The sequence below is a fragment of the Eucyclogobius newberryi genome, unplaced genomic scaffold (genome assembly GCF_026437365.1).
Source record: "Eucyclogobius newberryi isolate DKJ021-1_F unplaced genomic scaffold, fEucNew1.0.hap1 SCAF_15, whole genome shotgun sequence".
In the NCBI taxonomy this organism is placed as follows: domain Eukaryota; kingdom Metazoa; phylum Chordata; class Actinopteri; order Gobiiformes; family Gobiidae; genus Eucyclogobius; species Eucyclogobius newberryi.
The window spans coordinates 19195745-19216136 of NW_027315779.1; the positions used below are offsets into that span (position 1 = coordinate 19195745).

Here is a 20392-nt window from a genome sequence, read left to right on the forward strand (position 1 = left end):
CAAGGTGCTATAACCTTTCTTGGTGGGGGGTCTGCCACCTATTTGTCTCCATTGAGATGTTATTGCTTTGCTTTGGAGCTTCCATAATATGGCTTTACCATATTAGAACTCTCTCTCAATGGTAACGCCCTTTTGTGTTTATTTCCAATGCATTTTCATCATCATCGTTGTAAGCTTTTAGTGTGAGCTTTTAGATGCACAGGTGTCAATTCAATGAACATTTTTAGTAGACTTTAGTATACTACAGGTCTACTTTGAGCCAGTGGGATTTGAAACTAACAATCCCTACTCTGCTTGAGAATATATATCTTATCCTACAATTTGAGCTTCTGTCTGTGGATTTTTGACAAGCTATTCACAATGTTCAGCCTATTCCCCATCTGCTCTACGACAGAAACATCGTCGACAAGGATGGTGTACCTGCAATACTTCACTTCTCACCCTTACCAGAAAAAAGAAATATGTTAGGTGCTTGCATGCATCTGTCCATCTGTCACCAGTTTTCTTCTACTGCATATTATTTTGGTCCTTTCACAAGTTTTGACTCTGTATCCTGGTTTATAACAAGAGCAATGAGTATGGGCATGAAGTTTCATTGGCTGTGTTTTGGTGCAGGCCTTAAAAAGCAGCTCTACTGGAACAAAACCGCATTGTCAGGTCAAGAACCCAACAATGGACAAGGAAACAGTACTATTAATGCCGATATTGTTGTTCTGAATGAAAGAAGATGGCCTGTCCTTATCGTAGCAAGCTTTGTATGCTACTGTGTTGAAGTATAGGTATGCACATTATAAATACAAAAGGTTGGAAAAGCTATGGGTTTCAGGTAAAGCCTTTTAAGCCAAAACACTGTCATCTGAACTAGATAGTTATAAATTGTGAACCATAAGAGGGGGTCTGTCAATCTAATGAATTATAAGGTTTGTTAAAGCTCAAAATATAAGTAATGCACACTTTTTTATAAGGTGGATGTGTGTATGGGAGTTCAAATTCTAAGATGAACTGCATTTTGAAAGCAAAACCTCCGGCCAGTCAGCTCTGCAGCTTTTTATTTATTCCATATGAAAAACAGTAAATCACTTGCTTGGAGTGAGAGTGAATGACTCTAGGGAGTGGCAGGCAGTACGGAGGACAAAGTTCAAAGAAATAAAGCATGCTGTGGAAAATCAGAGCGGCCAAATCAATTGAGCCTTATATTATCAAAGTGCGATCACCCTACCAACTTGCATCACCAGACTCCAGGCTGAGCGGATACAAGCGTTTTAGTATTGATTATGTGTTATATGAGCAATTGAGCAGTTTAGTCATAACATACAATTGAAAGATTTTTCAACAGTAATAAATGTAGTCTCAATGCATAGAGGTTAACACATTTTTATCCAAAACTGTAGCCAAATGAAAAACAGCAACAGCAACAACAATAAAGAGTATACAGTATACAGTATAGTAGGGGGAATGGGGGATGAAAAACTAGGAGGGCATTCAGTAAATTGTCAGAGCCGAGAATCAACCTCATGACGCTGAAGACAGATGGTTTACAGATGGTTTTAATTATTTTCGGAATTAGATATTTTCATTGTCTAAATCATCACAATACTAATCGGTGGACCTTCAATGCTGTGACATGACACCATCATGTCACACTCATTACTTTTGCTCAGCAAACAGCAGAATTTCCAGAGTGGATGGTCCTGGTTGAAGAACCATAAGCCACAGGGAGAATCCCCACTGTGATATCTCAGCAGTAGAGGCTTATATATCCCCTCCTCCACATACTTTCTTCATTAGCAGTGGATTTCTTCTGGGCTCCAGTCTGCATTTCTCACCTTGACATTACAGCTCTCTGCTCCACTGCAAGAACATGGGATTTATAGCCCACAGGCTCCTCCAGTCCCTTCTCGAGCTGTGTCCCCTGGGCTACAGCAGGGATGATTTGTCTAATTTGAAATGTGTTATTCAAAATTATGTCCGGCAGTATGATGGTACAGACAGCTCATTATCAAAATATCCATTCATCAGATCTAGAGGACAGACAGTTCTTAAATGTGTGTCCATGTGAGACTTCAAGTTGGAAAAAAGAGCTGTGTTTTCTTGTTAATTGTCTCTTATGGGAGCATATAAAAGCCATAATGATTCTACTGTGCCCTGCCCGATTGGGAAACTAATTGGAGCTACAAGTAAACTCAGTAAACATAATATCTTCATGCTGCGGGCCCCTGTAATCAGAGCCATTAAAACATAGACATCAACAAAACTGAATCACACCACACTGAGAAGGTTGGATCATTTACTGGCAACTGGAGTTTATTTCTGTTACAAATAATGTTGGAGTAAATGGGGTTGAAGAGTAGCGCAGGGAGCAGGCTCTACAGTAGAGCCCCAAGCTGCTGGGAGAGGATTCAAACACAGAAAGGCTTGCTGCTATTAGACACACAGTGGGGCATCGTAGAGGGCTTTCACAGATATGTATGGTTCTTCAGTTATCACCATTGTGGGACTGTCACAGTTCATTTAAATACATAGGAACAATGGGGTAGGAAGTCTCACTCATATAAGGCATTAATTGCAGATAAGAAGAATTTGAATTTTGAATTGTTTAAATAGACTTGACGTATACCCTCTTTCTCTTCATTCCATATATAAAGATCCACAATCAACTTTTTTTTGTAGTCTACCCACTTAAGTTTAGAATTATTGCAGCATTTATCGCACACTTTCTGCAATGTATTTGTTATGTTTTGAGTCAACATTTTCCTGAATGTTTTTTGATTGGACTAAATATGGCTGCTGGAAATGTCAGTAGTACGCCGCACAACTGCACAGGCAAGATGTCTGATATTATAAGCACCCATTTAATCAAAGGCGATGTATGCAGCCCCACACAGTGAAAATGCCTTCTGGAGCAGGGGCCATTCATTTCTCCAAGGTCATCCTCTCATATGTATCTGTCTATAATTAACCACCCAGGCTACAATATAAATCAACAGTGATGGAAAGTTTGTCATTTTATCTAATAATTATAAATGCACACGGCTGTTAGTCACAGTGATTAGTGATAATACCACGCTGCAATAAAGTCATGCAGTGAGTGCGGGCCAAGTGATTTCCAACTAATAGTATCATACTTTTCGGACTAGACAACGCTCCTGAATAAAAGCCGCACCAACGAAATTTACAAAGAAAAAATGAATTGTACATATACGGGCCGCACCTGTCAATAAGCCACAGGGGCCCATGATGTAAAATGAGATATTTCAGGGTTCAGAATACGCGGTATCGCATCGCAAAATGCAACGCAATTAATCTCAAATGCGATGCGTTCGTCAGAAAAAAGTGTTTTTGTATCGCAGCTTTTGCAATGCAAAAAAGCGTGGTCACTTGTATAACTAAAGCGCCTAAAAGTACTGATCACTCGTCAATCGATCGTCAATAACGGCCTGACACATGTAGGATGCATGCTGTGTGGACATGACGAGTCCCGCTGCTGTCACAGATCGCGAGTCTGAGAACGGGAGGAGCCACGTGCGCTAAAGTCGGGCTTCCGAGGTCAATAGCTCCTAAACACAAAAGTCTTTGCAGATCATACACATGCCAAAATACTCATATTTACACTGCCACGTGACACAACCTCGTTTTTAACAATCAGATGCGTATTTTGGGCGCAGCGAATTACACGGCTCCGAATGTGCAGCCGGAGCCGAGACGAGTGCTTAGGGACCGTCATCAAAAGTGTAGGCGGAGCCGAGACGAGAGTTCTTAGAGACCGTCATCAAATAGCAAAACGAAAAATGGAAAGGAACGTCAATTAGAATAACACATAAAATACACCATGATGGACGCCACAGCAACCTTTATTTTTCCATCAGAAGCTTAACACATATTTTTTGTGAGTGTAATGACGATTAATGTGTAAATGAGACTCCTGCAAATAGTCATCTGATTGATGATGATGATATGGAAGAAAGTTGTAAATAAGGCCATCTGACTTTGTGTTGATTAATTTGTTCAACAACTAATTTTATTTGCAAGTTTTCTTTTTTTCTTTTTTTATGTTTAAAAAGTGTTTAAAAGTTAATTTGTTAATAGTTTTTTTTTAATAGAATATTTACAAATACATTTAAAATAAATAATTGTGTTATATCAATGGAAATTGTTAAATTGTGGATTGTTAGTCACTTTCGTGTTTTGCTATGCAATTATCAAATTGCTATACAAATTTGGAAAAATTAACGGATTGTTTAGCAGCGCCGCTATACAAGTGAAAATCCTTAATCTGAACTCTGTATTTACACATAAATTTCACTAGCAAGGACCACAACCCCATGTTTGATGCAACAGATTTATTGAAGAACGAAAATGAATAATAAGTATGTATAAGCAATGGATGCCGTTTTGGGGCTTCGGTAGATGAGGGCTGTAGGCTCCCGGGCCTTTGAACCCCCTGTCTGAAAGATAAGCAGAAGATTTAGAAGGGGTGGGAGGGAGGGGCATGAAGTAACGAACGCAGGTGTAATTGATTGGCCTGTTTAAATACTGTGGCCGCCGGAAGGGACGTGGAAGGGGGTGTGGTCCTGCTCCCGAACTTAAGATAACAGACTTATCTTCATTTCACTAGCAAGGACCACAACCCCATGTTTGATGCAACAGATTTATTGAAGAACGAAAATGAATAATAAGTATGTATAAGCAATGGATGCCGTTTTGGGGCTTCGGTAGATGAGGGCTGTAGGCTCCCGGGCCTTTGAACCCCAAAAGAAGCCTATGGAAGAAGCGCTGATTGAGCGGACTGAAGGTCGCTGAGGTTATGTCTGGTGTAGATTTCGAACGCCGTGGAGGACCAACGTCCCATGGTTTTGATGAAGCGGTCGGGAACTCCGCGACTGGAGGCAGAAGTAGCAGCACCGATGCGGAATGAATGTCCGGAAAAGAAGTTGGGGCAGATGTTGGACCTAGTAAGAATAAGTTTGAAGAATGGAATGAACCAAGACCTGGTCGCGATTTGGCCAAGTTCGGTTGTGAAGAGCGGGTCGTGAGGAGAGGCGCCGTGCGTAGACCGGTACGAGATGAAGTCTAGAAGGACTTCGAAGGGGCTCAAGACGGAGTTGAGTTTAAATAGGAAAATTGGGGTTGAGTTACCGCTGTGGTTGGTCTTACTCTGTTTGAGGTGGAAAACTAAGCAGTCGCTGGATGCTAGTTGGAGATCCTTGATGCAAGGGTGACGAGAAGGGTCGTGGATTGAGGTAGAGGGTGCGAACTCTGAGCAACGGAGAAAACCAAAGAAAGCGAGAAGGAACATCGCTTCTAGGGTGCGGGTGATGTGAGGGTGCAGGAGGTTGGATCTGATGGTGACGAGACATCGAAGAAGGAGATCTGACGTGAGGGGGAGCATCCTGCGGATCATTGGGCGACTCTGCCTTTGCAAGCCTTTGATGACCATCGTGGCTTGTGTGAAAACCGGAACGGGAAGAGAGCAGCCTGAGAGCAACCTGGAGAAGAAGTTGATGCCGCTCAGGTAAGCTTTGATGGTACCAGGGGTTAGAGTAAGATAGGTGAAAGCAAACGAGATGTAATTGGTTAATGAGAGAATGTCAAGAGAGGGGAAAGGCAGGTTAAAGTAGCTGTGAAAGGAACGGAAGCTGTTCCAGGCGGTCCAGTAGGAAGACAACGTTCTGGGAGTGAAGCTGTGCAAGATAGCAGATCGGGAGATGAAGAGGAGGTCGGCCAGAGCGGGGTTCATGTGTGGAATGTGGTGGCTGAAAATGGAGGGACAGGAATCGGTAGGGGGTCTGCCTCGGAGCCAATGTCCTGAATTTCTGAAAAGCAAAACGGGAGAGAGAATCGGCAACAGAATTAAGGTAACCGGGAATGTATTTCGCTCTGAGGATGAATTGGTGCTTGATGGACAACCAGGTGAGGCGGCGGACGAAAGGCATGATGGGAAGTGCATTGCTTCTGCCTTTGTTGATGATGTCAACGACTGCGAGATTGTCGGATTGAATAGCCACGCATGTGGAAGTCCACTCGTGGCCCCAGAGAAGAGTGGCAATGACAACGGGATAGATCTCGAATAAGGCGGAGGAGAATGGACCGGACTTATGAATGAAATCGAGAAACTCATTGGGCCAGGGGGCTGAGAACCACCTGCCCAGGTAATAACCCCCAAAGCCTGCTGATGGTGCAGCATCTGTAAAGAGAGAGATGTCTAATGGGGCTGAAATGATGTCCCGATAGAAAAGCGTGATACCATTCCAGTTGGAAAGTAGCAAGTGCCAGAATCAAAGCTCTGACTTGACCGACTTGCTTAGGATGATTACGCTGTGGAGGGATTTAACGGAAGATGCTAGTGTCAACAGGTGGGAAATGAATGCTCGTCCTTGAGGAATGATGCGCATGGCGAAGTTGAGATGACCAAGGAGTGAGAGGAGCTGTCGTTTCGAGCATGAAATGGCGACGAGGAAGTTACTGAGGAGGAGGGAGATCCGGTTCAGCTTCTCTGTTGGGAGGGAAGCTTGGTATTTGACTGTATCGAGGGTAATGCCGAGGAACTCTAGGGAGGTGGAAGGACCCAGGGTCTTCTCTTCCGACAGGGGAACCCCGAGGGACGAGAAGACGTTTTTTAGAGTCAACAGGTCGCGTGCCGGAGGGGACGAGATTGGCGAGACGAGCAGAAAGTCGTCAAGAAGGTGAACCAGGAATGGTACATCATGTTTGTTAAGGAGGATCCAGCAGAGGGCTTCGGATAGGCAGTCGAACAGTTTGGGGCTGCTTTTACATCCGAAGGTGAGACGGACAGCAAAGTAAAAGGCACCTTTCCAGCAGACGCCGAAGAAACGCCAGAAATCTGGGTGGATGGGGAGCACTTTGAAAGCGTTTGTGATGTCGGCCTTGGATAGCCAGGCAGCGTGGCCGGCCAGTTTTATTAGAGATATGGCGTGGTCGATAGTGGCGTACTTGAGTGCAAACTCATCGCTTGGAATGAGGCTATTGATGCTGGGGATGTGACAGCCGTGGGGAGCTGAGAGATCAATTATTAAGCGTTTTTTGCCAGAGTATTTTCTAGTTGCTATGCCGATGGGACTGATCCTGAAGGGTGAGAATGGAGGATTTGTAAAGGGGCCAATCATGTGGCCATCTTTTACCTCTTTAGCGAGGAGAGAATCCACGACTCCTGGTTCCTTCAGGGCTGACTGCAGGTTTTTGCAGGTGAAGGAAGTGGATGGAAGAGAAATAAGGCCGGGCCGGAAACCCTCGGAGAATCCGGTGATGAGGAATCTGACGAATTCTGGGTCTGGATGATCCTGTAGTGCCTTGGACAAGGCGGGAATCTGAATGGGTGTGGAAACTTTGCATAGTCATGATGTTGGGTTGTGGGGGCACGCCGAACGAGAGTGCCCTCCGCCACAGAAGGAGCAGGTATGCAGGAATCTGCATTGGGATAGGGTGCAACGAGAGGCGTTGAAATTGTTGCATATCGCTTTGCCGCCCTGAAGCATGATGGGACGGCCTCTCTTGTCGACGCCTTGGGGAATTGGAATTTTTGCAGACATTGGTGGGATCGGAACTGGTTGAGTGGCTGGACGGACCGGAGCCGGGGCCTGAGCCTGGGTTGGAGGCCTTCTGGCTGGGAATACGCAGGCGGTGGCCGGGTGGGATGGGGCGCCGCAGAAGCTGCAGCAAACTGAAGCTCGAGATGCAAAAATCCTGCAATAAAGTTCCTGATCAAGACTCCCCCAGAATGTGTTTTGATTGAATTGCTGAAGTCGGGCAGCGGCTTGGGAGGAGAAAAGGATGTGATACTGATAGAACCCTGGGCCACTGAATCTGATGGCCAGATCTAGGATCAGGGTCATGTAAGAGTCGAATTCTTCACGGCGATTGGGATACATGGAGCAGATTATGTCTCTAAACAGGCTGAAGGCAAACGCGAATTCGAGGGGGGTGAGTTCTTTAGAACGCGAGGGGATAGGGTCGCGCATGACGTAGAGCCCGTCGTGGCTTTCGATGACGCGGGGCATGCCAGCCCTGAGGGAGGGAGGACGAAGGAGTTCAGCCAGGTCCACGTATTTACCTGCAATGATCTGCTGTCTGATGTTGCTGGGGATGGATGAAGGTTTCGGTGCTGGAACGGAGGTCGGAGGAATGGCTGATGCCAGAGTGAATCGGGCTGGACCGGGAACCGTGCCGATCAGTCCCTGAAAGGGATAGCTGGGGTTTGCTTGCTGGTGGCTGACCTGGGGCATGAATGAGTTTGCTAGCTGCGAAGGTGGGATCGACACCGTAGCTGAGACCTGGGCTGTGCTGTGGGGCCGGGCTGACGACGTCGAAGGTGGGACCCAGGACACGGAGGGCAAAGCCCAAGCCGGAAATGACGTGATTTGTGGCGCGGCCACGGAGGGTAGGGCACCCGGCGCGGGGGGTTGGGAAGTTGGGACCACTGAGGAATCTATGGTACCGGAAGTGGAATGCTGATGAATGAGAGGCTCTTGGGAACTTTTAGCGTGAGCCGGGGAAGGTTGGAATGGAACCACTCCTGGCTGGCTACTCGAACCATGGGGATGGGAAGGTGGCCTCCTGGAAGTAGATGTCCCAGCGGGAAAGCGATTTCGCGTAGGTGAGTCTGGAGCGACGGACTTCCCTGAGGAACGGGCGTGGGGCGTCTGCGAATGAGACATGGTGGTGTTTAGGAAGGATGAAAGGAATTGGACGTCCCGGTGCCCGGAGGGAAGTGTGGGAGCTGGCATCTCGGTGCCCAGGGATGGGGTGGGGGGAAGGAAGGAGGAGACATGGCATCCCGGTGCCGAGGGGGGAAGAAAGTAGAACTGGCATCCCGGTGCCGAAGGGGGAAAGAAGTAGAACTGGTATCCCGGTGCCGAAGGGGGAAAAAAGTAGAACGGGCATCCCGGTGCCGAAGGGGGAAATGAAGTAGACCTGGCATCCCGGTGCCGAGGGGGGAAAGAAAGTAGACCTGGCATCCCGGTGCCGAGGGGGGAAAGAAAGTAGACCTGGCATCCCGGTGCCGAGGGGGGAAAGAAAGTAGACCTGGCATCCCGGTGCCGAGGGGGGAAAGAAGGTAGACCTGGCATCCCGGTGCCGAGGGGGGAAAGAAAGTAGATCTGGCATCCCGGTGCCGAGGGGGGAAAGAAAGTAGACCTGGCATCCCGGTGCCGAGGGGGGAAAGAAAGTAGACCTGGCATCCCGGTGCCGAGGGGGGAAAGAAAGTAGACCTGGCATCCCGGTGCCGAGGGGGGAAAGAAGTTAGACCTGGCATCCCGGTGCCGAGGGGGGAAAGAAAGTAGACCTGGCATCCCGGTGCCGAGGGGGGAAAGAAAGTAGACCTGGCATCCCGGTGCCGAGGGGGGAAAGAAAGTAGACCTGGCATCCCGGTGCCGAGGGGGGAAAGAAGGTAGACCTGGCATCCCGGTGCCGAGGGGGGGATTAGAGATGGGGGAAATAGGAGAACTGGCAGTTGTCTTTTGAACCGGGGGTCTCGCTATAGACTAATGTGTCTAATTAGACACATTTCTCAGTGAATATGAGTTGGATTGTTATCATTTTTGAGCTTAACAAACACATCACAGTTGTCCCCTCTGTCCTTGATTTCTCTGTGTGAGCTGATTTACCTCAGCTTGTGCTTAGCGAGCGAGTGTTATATTGTAAGATGAGATATTTACAGAAAGATTGTTCCATGGTACAGTGTTTCCCCCAGCACATTTCAGCACATAGCTACACACAAATAAAGAATAATACAACTTTATCAACAACAATGTATTTATTTACATGCTATATGTGTGGTGGGTAGTGCAACAAGTCAATAAAAGGTATTTATATTTCAATTATTGATAAGTGCTGTGAATTTGGTGACCATACATCAAATATTTAAAAAGCTATTGAAGATTAATTTTCATATTATATCATATTCCATAAATAAAACACAAATAAAGCTTCATATAGAAAAATAAATGTTGCTATGGTGTCCATCATGGTGTATTTATTGTGTTAATCAAATTGTATGACTCTATTTGATATTTTTAAAATTAAAATATAGAGAACAAGACGTGTCCCCTGGACTGCCAATGTCCACAGTCATCTTCTTTTACAGTGTTTTAAACGCTTGTGCTTCCTGCTAGAGTGTCCCCTGGTGGTCTTTAGCCAGTAAAAATCTAAAAATAAGACGCACCGTTGTATGGGTCACAGGGCTCAAAGAGTGGGGGAAAAAGTAGCAGCTTAGTGTCCAAAAAGTACAGTAGTCTATTACGTTTCTAAATACACATTTATACAAATGTCACATTTATATAGTGCTTTTCTACTTCCAAGGCATGTGAAAACACTTTACATCAAGGAACCAGTCATCCATTCTCACACACATTCACACACCAGTGTACAGTGACACCAAGTCACTCTACCACTAAGCTACTGCCGCCCTTCAAGTGTTTGCATCAGTTTGAAATATATACATTGGGTTTATCCTGATTGTAATTGTGTTTTATTCACATATAAACAATCTAGCTGACTCCCATGTATTCCACAAAAGTCAAGACTTCTTTGCAAAGGTGACGGTTTGACAAAAACAATTGTCGAACCGATACTGTACCAAGCAGTATTTTCTTCTTTCCTTGTGGCACAAAGCTAGCATATCGCACAAAAATGGGTTAAGTGTGAAAAGGTCACGTATTAGTATAGAAATGTTCCACCTTCAAGGAACTCAACGAATCTATTACAATACGGAACCCTGCAGATTCCCTGTTGCACGAACTTCAGCCCACTGCAGTCCATTTTTGATGAAAGCCACGCAAATTCACCTGGTTTTATGCTAGAACACTCATCTAATGACTTGGAAGCCGCACCAGATCGCTCCAGTCTCCAGCAAAGATAGACTTCTTGCAGATTCTTTCCGCAGACCTGCGTGACACAAGAATCCGCGGCCGTAGTGCTCGGTGGTCAGTGTTGTAGGGCACAATGATTTTAAGCACTTTCTAAATAAACCCGAACCGGAGGCAGTGTACTGAAAGTCTCTTTGCTACTGAACAATTAAATACCTTTTCATATCCCAAAAAAAATCTAACCCTCTTAGCTCTCTCATTGGGCCACAGTTATTTTATTACTTGGTTTACGGATTTTTAAATGAAATATATTGAACAGGCGGGCGAAATATAATTATAAATATAATTTCAATTTCAAAAGATTTTTTCTGCTTTGTTTACCCAAAATGCACCACGCGAGGAGGGGGGTTGGGGATTTAGCGTGTTTTGCATCGGTAGAACAGGCGCTTCTAAGTGTGCACCCTTAGTCACGGCAAAAGGCGCTGGAGAAAATGTGGTAAACGGGTTTAAGATGTGTATTTGCGATATAAAGGAGTTAGCGCTGCGCGTAGCAGACACAGAAACGGGCGTGCGCATCTTCTCATGCTCTCCCGGGACTGCGCTCAGGGACGGAGCCGCTTCGTCCCAGACTCACGCAGGATTTTGATGAAAAATTGCTTTACGCGCTCTTATCTTTTGACTTAATACCTCTTTTTATATTTAATTTAATGCTATTTTGCGTTGTCGGCGGTACTTCATTTTTATTGTAGAAATCAATAATCTAATATATCCAATAATCTTTTCGGCAGATCCGAAAACCAAGTAATAAAATAACTAAGGCCTTGATGGCAAAAGTAAGAAGGCATGTTTTATTCACTTTTTTGTTTCAATCTTAGATTTTAGAAAAAAATGTGTATTGTTTTTAAACAATACATCAGGCATCCCTCACATGATAAATCAAAATGGCCCGCCATCCTATTTGACATGGGGGGAAATAAAACTATCCGTAAAACCCAACTTCATCCCATATTTTAGGTAGCGCCATCATTCAAATATTACTTCAAAAAAACAAGTCTGGCATTCACACTGCCACGTCAAACCGTTCAGTGTACATTCAAATCTATGTGGATGCGCGTTTTTTGCAGCGCAAATCCTGCTTTTTGAGCGTCGGGTGCGGCGCGTCAGGGGCGTTCGAGCGTCGGACGCTTTGGATGCTTTAAGGAGCATTCAGACCGCGGGATCCATTTCGCTCCTGACGCAGGAGTTGGACACCTGTACATTTGAGTCCAGAACCTTAAAAAAATTAACTCACCAGCAGACACGCGTCTGTAGCGTCCAGTGCACATGCGCAGTGGAGGGATTGTTGTGTTTCCATGTGTAGCTGTGCAATGGCAGAACAGGTGGAGAAAGTGGCTTTGGTTTATTAACGACGTAGTTCTTGGAGCAAATAAAGATATTCACTAAACTCTGCTTGACTCTGAAGTATCTGCGGGAACCCTGATGATCTTGACTATGAAGTATCTGCGGGAACCCTGATGATCTTGACTATGAAGTATCTGCGGGAACCCTGATGACATTTTAAAATATTTTTTTAAATGTCATTTTAAAAAAATGACATATTCTAATTACTATTCTAGTTCTATTCTAGTAGTACACGGTGGCAGAGCAGTTGTAGCGTCGCCTCCAATTAAGTTTAATTCCCGGGCCAGAGCAACATCACATGATCTCTCTGGATGCAATCTGATATCTATATATGTATGTACATACATACGTACGTACATACGTACATACATACATACATACATACATACATACATACATACATATATATATATATATATGATTTTATATATATATATATATATATATATATATATATATATAATCAGAGTGCAAACTGACTGAGTTTTACGTAGTAGAATCTAGACAGAAACACAGGACACAGGTGGAGAACAACATGATTCATAACAGATGTGCTGCTCTCAAATGTGACTCAGTTTTTTGCGTTGTGTCTGAACTGCAGAATGACTAACACCGACCTGTGTTGCTTTTTGTCTGTCTCGCATGATTCGCTGCTGGAACTCGCTAGCTGCTTACCAAATGTGCAGGGATGCTGTAGCAACTGTCAAGCCCCCACACACCTTTTCCACAACCGCACCTTGCTTGTGTGTGGCAGTGAAGGAAAACAATAAAATAAAAAAGTCTTTCAAATGCTTTGGATGTGAGGCAGAGCGTGTCCTTTAAAGAGGCACCGCAGCTGTGCTGATGTGCTCTGTGTAGTGACATTTGAATTACGGCTTAAAGTCACACAGACAGCATGGTGTTGATTGTTGTCCTGTGGGTTTTGCCGGCACTAACACGCTCAGGAAGCTTCTCCAGACTTTAAGGTAATTGTGGACGCTAGGTCTTATCGATCCATTGAGCATTGAAAGAATCCCAGGGCCGACATGTGATAATTGTTTTGGCTGTTGTTATTAGCATAGCTCCTCTGGTGCATAAAGGTCAAGACCCATCTCATCATTCATATCCTGCAGGGTGATCAATGCTAGTCATACATATGTTATTGTTGCAAAGCAAGTTATAATTGGTCATTTGTGTGGCAGCATGGGGTTTTGCCACAATTCTAAATCCAGTAGGTGGCGAGAAAGGGTATAAAGGACTCTCTCGGCTTCTTCGTCTCTCTCTGCAACTCGTGCATTTCCGGTCCTGCGTACGCCCTGTCCTCGCTGCGCCAGGTAACTATTCACTCCATTGTTTCCAAAACTAACCACTTTAGCCATTGATTAACGCCTGTATTGTCGTAGTGCCGCCGCGGTGTGGCTTAGCCCCGTCACGCACCGCTTCATGGAGTCTGTTGTCTGCCGCTTTGGTGGCTGGCACATCTTTTGAAGCTGGGGTCCGAATGGGGTCCTATGATGCGGTCAGCCATCACCTGTCAAGGGTGCGCGTTCACGAGCCTTTCCATGAAGTAGGTTCTGTCTCAGTACGGTGCGTAGGAATGACTATTTGTGTTTGAGCTAATCCAAACTTCTTATATTCAAGCTTTGGGGTTGAGCCACCGGCCCGTCGCTGCATTGCCTTTTCTCTTTATGTCGCTGCTTGTCCCTTCTGTGTGCTGCCTGTCCTGTGCCACGGGCCTGTTTCATGTATGGACATGTAGTTTATTCCAAACCAAAGGATGTGCATCGAGACAGAGCAATATTACATCTAATGAACTCGTTATAATTTATATCTCTCTTAAATAACTAGAGGACTCGTTATAATTTATATCTCCAACAAAGAACAAAGTATTTAATATATAATAAATTGTTGTAACTAACTGAATGGCCTCCTTTTTAATCAATGTGGATGAACCTGTGCGCCCTGTCTATGTTGGGTATGTTACCTGCCCTGGCGCTGTTGGTCCTATATAAAGAAATGTGTCTCTGATAAGCGTCTTTAGAGGGCGGCTAACCGCTCGATATGCCACATATAGCAGAAATAAAAGAGGGTATACTTATACTTGATAAAGGGCACCCTTAGCAGGGTCTAAATTGAGAAAAATATTTTTTATGTTTGAGTGGTTGTTTTGGGAAGACAGAAAATGTGATAGTCATGTGGAATAATACGATTTTTATCTACAAAACATGCCAAAAACAAGAAATTATGTTCCAGTGGTCAACTTTTTTTAATCCAAAAACATATTTTTGACCAATGTAGTTGTGAGGCTTGTTTCTTAATTGTTACAAAGTTTCATCCACATAGTGGTACCAAAGCTTTGGGGCAATGCCTGAAAAGGAGGTCAGTGAGAAGAAGGCACTGACCTCCTTTTCAGTAAATAAGAGCTGGAAACCTTCTCAGAGCACATGAATGCTGTGGACCCGCATATCAGGTTTACAAGAGAAGACGCTGAGGAGAACCACTTGGTCTTTCCTGATTGTTCCACTATCAGGGGGAGGACGGGAAGCTTCAAACAGAAGTAAATAGGAAACCTACACACACGGATCAGTACCTGCTCTTTGGCTCTAACCACCGGCATGATTAGAACATTACAAGAAAGAGCCCAAGAGGTGCCCACCAGCTCAGAGGGCAAGAGGAAAGAGGAATGCTCTCTCAGCCTGTGGATACTTGGGCTCTAAACAAAGTGAAGAGCATCTTTATCTTGAAGCCACTAACCACTCTATCGAAGACAGTGAGGTAAAGATTCCAAGCAGGGAGAAAAGATGGTTTGAAAGAGTAGTTAAAGAGGCAATATTTGTTCAAAAATAGAATCCGTCCTTAAACAGACATGGAGGTTTAAGATTCCGGTCGTATATAATAGTGTCTTGAAATCCTGGAGCAGTAGACGCACAGAGCATTCTGATGCTAATCAGGTACTCAGTGAGGAGGGAGCAAAAGTCAGATTAAAATAGGATGTATATAGCCCATTACAGAGCTGTTAGTTAACAAAGAGGGTATTTTTCAAGGGAAACCAATACCGTTAACAAGAATTCCCGCCCAGAGGTCAGGGCTTTCTCAGAGTAGGATAAATATCGGTGTTCCCAGACTCGATTCACAGTTTGAGAGTGACTCTTGGATGAGAGTCGAAACGTCTTGTTTTTTCCAAAAACAGAGTCCAGATGACTACAACTGAATCTTTTTCTACATCTTTTACTGTAATTTCTTTCTCATTGGTGATTTGTTTTATTATTGAAAGTTTGTGGGTTAGTTACCTTTTTTTGTAAACATACTAAAACTGTTTTCATTTTAGTTTGTAAATGTACCTTTTAGATTGTGCAGTTAACAAATAATGACACAATGACATCATCATCAAAAAAATTTACAACCATAAAATATGTTATTAAGTGCATTAATTTAATGCATGCATTACCTGATTGGCTTTGCATCCAATTATATACTCAATTAAAGCTTTTTATTACAGTGCATGTTTTTGGTTTGCAAAACAACGCTTGTTCAGTTGAAATAACAGTAAGCTTTCACAGTAAGTTTCCAAGAGTGCTTTTGATAAGAGCAGCGGCACTTCTCCCCTGAGACATGCTTTCATAGTTCAGGTCCCAGATACTGTCTCTGTGGCTGCTCCTGCGCTACGAGCTTCTCTTTTATACTCGACTCTGAAGATACCTTTGGCGCCTGATGAAAGCCTTGGCCACATTTTAAGCTCCAAACTGTTCAATGTTCATCCCTTGCAGCGGGCGTCCCGAGTCTGTGCTGTATCTTTATGCTGCCATATGCCTAATCTAAAGCATTTATTTCAGTGTCCTATGAGCTCTCCAAAGTAAACAGTGATGAGCCATTGGAGGGGGTTGTGGCTCTACTAACTAGTTATTTTTTTTATTTTTTGGGCAATCAAAACAAATCGCAATAGAAGCAATTTTCTTGGTGCATGTCAACAGGAAACAGCAAAACATCCTGTATTTATCTACAACAAAGTGTATTGTAAAAGCAGAACTTGACAAAGATCAAACCGTTGGTCTTCATCTCATAAGAAAACATTATGTGTGACACGACTCCAGGCGGTGCCGGTCTCTTTTTGACTGTTTTGGTGTCGGGCGCCAAAACTTTGCTCTCCAGCCACCTGTGTGCACTTTTTTTTTTTTTTTTTTCAATATGCATCACCCTATAATATCACCACACACCCAGATCATTGTTGTCGCAGCCTTAGAGCCAGGCTGTGACATGAGTCACTATGATAATGTGATGAGAGCTGATTGGCTGTGCAGGGGTGGTTCACCCTTTCTCTGTTTAAAACAAACCCCACAAACGTTACCATTTTGCCACACTAAGGACAGGGGATGCTGACAGTTGGTGAAGCTATTTGTCTTTTATTGACCAATGTCTACTGACTATTTCATTGTTCAATCCAAAAAATTGTTTGATCTTGGGCTCTACAAAAATGTATTGAATTGAACATTTGGTGTGCTGCGCTGTGGAGCCCACTGCCCCTGACAGGTTGACTCAGCGGCTTTAAAAGATTGGTCAAACGCAGAGGACAAATATCCTTACGTGACAAAGTGTAGATTATTCGATTACATCAGATGGCGGCACCCAGACGGGCTTCCGGAATAAGGTAAATAGAGCTATCTGACAGGCACGTTCCGCTCCACTGATGCTACATGTTACTCAAATCCCCAGGGCCTGAGGAAGACCTGAGGAGGCACTGAAAGAAAGAGAAGAACACTTTACAATCATTCCCCAAAACCAAGTTGGATCTTTATAAAACACTTTAAAGCACAGGTGTCAAACATGCGGCCTGGGGGCCACATTCGGCTCCCCAGATGTTTTTATCCGGCCCGCCGAACATTTCTAGTTTATATTTATTAATTTAGCGTTTTATTGCTAGAACTACAAGTCCCACAATCCTTTGCAGCTGCGGGCCCTTCCCTACGCTGCTGGCGCAAGTCAAGCCCCCAAGGCCAAAGATAGCGGTCCATTCAAGTCAATGGCAGCTGCTCATTGGCGCATGTTGCCAGCTAGCCTTTAGCTCTTAGCGCACTGTGGCCCAGAAGTTACGAAGGCTAGCATACCATGTGATCATGCTGACCAATCAGAGCGAGAGTTACTAGAGCTGTGCATAAGTCATTGCGAGATAAAGCAAAATTCTAAAAACCTGACAATAAGAAAAGTGAAGGATTTTGATCTGGAAAAAAGTGAATGACTTGATAAAAGGCATTATTTTAGTAGCTCCATGGTGCACACGAGGCCAGGCCAGCAGTCATTGTGTAAACATAAAATCAAGTTGGTTCACCCATGGATCTATTAAAATACCTTCACCTTAAAGTCTAGCTCATGGTCTGGCCTAATGCTGTTGTGCCGCTTCTTTTCTTTTACAACATTTACAATACATTAGAACATTTGATTTTTAATGCAATTTTGTTTTTATACGTCAATGTAATTATTATATTTTATACATAGTGTTAAACTGTACATTTTGTATATGTATTTACCAACACCTATTTATCAGTCAATAGTTTAGTTAGTTACTATTCAGTGTTTTGTGGTGTATCGCAAATAAAATACAAAACCATAAACAAATGTATTGTTTTTTTCTTTTTCACAGACAATGGAAATAATTCTGATTCTTATTAAGTAAATGGAATGTACTATCTAAAATTGGTTTATTAAATTGTAGATTTTTTATCATTCTTCAACATGTCAAATGTATTCAGGTGACATGTTTATTTATCTACATGCAAAACATGCTGAAAGTCATCAAAAGTATTTTAGCTACTTATGTAATGTGTAATACAAGTAACAACACTGAAGACACTAAACATAAATAAAAAAATATTTTATACATGGCAATACTATTTCCTTGCTTTCCTTCTGTAGCATTTCTTCTGTTATTTCAGTTTTTCAGGTCTAAACATTTCAAGACAACACTTCTGAGTCGTAGATCCATGGTCTGTTATTATACCCATGGATCCATAGTTTTATGCCTGTGGCTCGTTCATGACACTTCGGCTCGTTCACATCTCACCTACACGCACTGATTGGTCTAGAAGTTACCGTTCTGACCAATCAGCGCAGGAGCTGGGCTAGAGCGGCGCACTAGATCGTAGCCGAAGCTAACGGCTTAAAATGTGTTTTAAAGACAACTGATGATGTGAGAATAAGTAAATGACCAAAAAATAGATAAGAATTGCCGCTATATCCGACATCTTTGCGAGGTGTAGGTGCCTGTTAGCCAAATATAAGTTTTTCTTTACATTGCGCTCTATGAAAATAAGCTTTTTGGGTCGCACGTTTTTTTTGGGGGCTGCAGTACCAATGGACTGGCCAGTTGGGCTAGCGACATGTTGAGGCTAGTAAAACCCTATCCAGATAATATATTAGTATAAAATATAATATCATTTGTGGAGAGTGTGTATGTTCAGCCCGCGACCCTGCCTGAATCGTCCAAATTCGGCCTGCGGCCAAAAATGTCTTTGACACCCCTGCTTTAAGGGGTATATAGGGTATGTAAAATATCTTTGAAGGATATAATAGCTAAACCTAAAGGTTTTTATAGTAAAGCCATTGTTGCAGCAATCAAATCAATCTTCAATCACTTGTGAACTCTTAAAGCGATAAGCAGTTGTGCATGCGTCGAGCACAATCACAGCAGGACGTGCATTCAACACTGGGTTTTGGGCTTAAAATAAGTGCATCTTAATGCGACAAGGTACGTACATAGCAGCCTAAACAAGTGGGCAAGGACAGAGAAGGGTCTTTGCTGTTTTGTGGTTTGGATTTCAAAAACTGATCATGCATTGTGCCCCCTACATGTTTATAACAAGTGATCTAATGCATTCTAAAATGTTTATGATCAGCTGGCTAGCCATTGTTAGCATAGCTGTTAGCTGCCACTGCTAAATGTTCATGGCTCAAAAAACAATCTTTCTTTCTGCTAAATGTTTTCATGTATGTTCATGTATGTAGCTATAGGATATCGGATATAGGATACAGTGACATTTAGGTTTGTGGTACACAGAGGGCACTGACCATGGATCAAATATCTGGATAATCAGAGGTCTGGAGATGAGATCCAAGTTGAACCAAAAGTATTTATTATAAAGCAATTAAAGATTACAGAGCTCTGGGTCTGAATGCCCCTCGCAGCCTATGACTATTTAGGTCTTATGCCAGGAGCGCCTGACTCTCCCTCATCCCAAGTATTTATAACAACCATTTGAGTCAGACTCAAGGCCAGTGAGGCCAACACACTAAAACATCTTCTGCATCGGTGTGTTTATTTCATATTTGCTGTGTGATCAATAAGCAGTGTGCACGTGCGCATGCAGGCTGTGCACGTGCGCATGCAGGCAGGCAAGCTATATGTCAATCATAATAATATTTTCCTCAATAGGGTATTGCAAGCTTAAAGCTATCATAAGTTAAACTAGTGGCCACACTCCAGACAGCATTTTTCCCATAGAGCACAATGTAAAAACAAACATAGTTTTGTTCGGCTGACAGAACACATACAGCCTTAACAAAGATTGGATTTTCTGGCGATTTATGCCTTTTGTCACACTTAACTTTTTAAAAATCCGTTTTCTTTAAAACTGCTTTTTATTCTTTAGCTTTGGCTTGCTCTGTTCCACTTTAGCAGATCTCACTCTCATTGGTCAGAGCGGTCACGTGGTCGTAAGAAAAACTACTTGTGTGTTTGGTGGACTGTGAACTACCAGATGAAGCTAGCCACTAAAAGAAAAAAGGATAAACTGGCACCATGCAACAGTTAGTACATTTACATGTAAACGAAAAAAACAAATTGTTGCTTTAATCCGATACAATCAGACATCTTCGTGTGCATGGAAACACCTTACTCCGATAGAAATCAGCGTTAAAAATCTCCGATTGAGACACCCAGATTATGCGGTTGTTTCCTCGTGCCATGTATACATCTTAATTGCACTGAAACTAGACAAGGCTTGTGCGCATGCTCCACGGCCCACGCTGACGTATGACCCCGGAACAAAAACAACGAAGACATGCTATTGTTGAATCCCTCCAACAGCATACGGCGTTCTTGTCTCCCTCTCAAAATCACCATGAAAACCAGGGTCAGCGTGCACTTTATCTGCACATTAACTAACGCGGACATTACATAAGAGATGAACAAAGCTGTTTGT

At 43.6% G+C, this 20392-nt stretch overlaps 1 pseudogene; it reads right to left on the bottom strand.

The window, feature by feature from the left end:
* Positions 1 to 5733: 5733 nt before the first annotated feature.
* Positions 5734 to 8240, bottom strand: LOC140360235 (uncharacterized; annotated as a pseudogene).
* Between the last annotated feature and the right edge of the window lie 12152 nt (positions 8241 to 20392).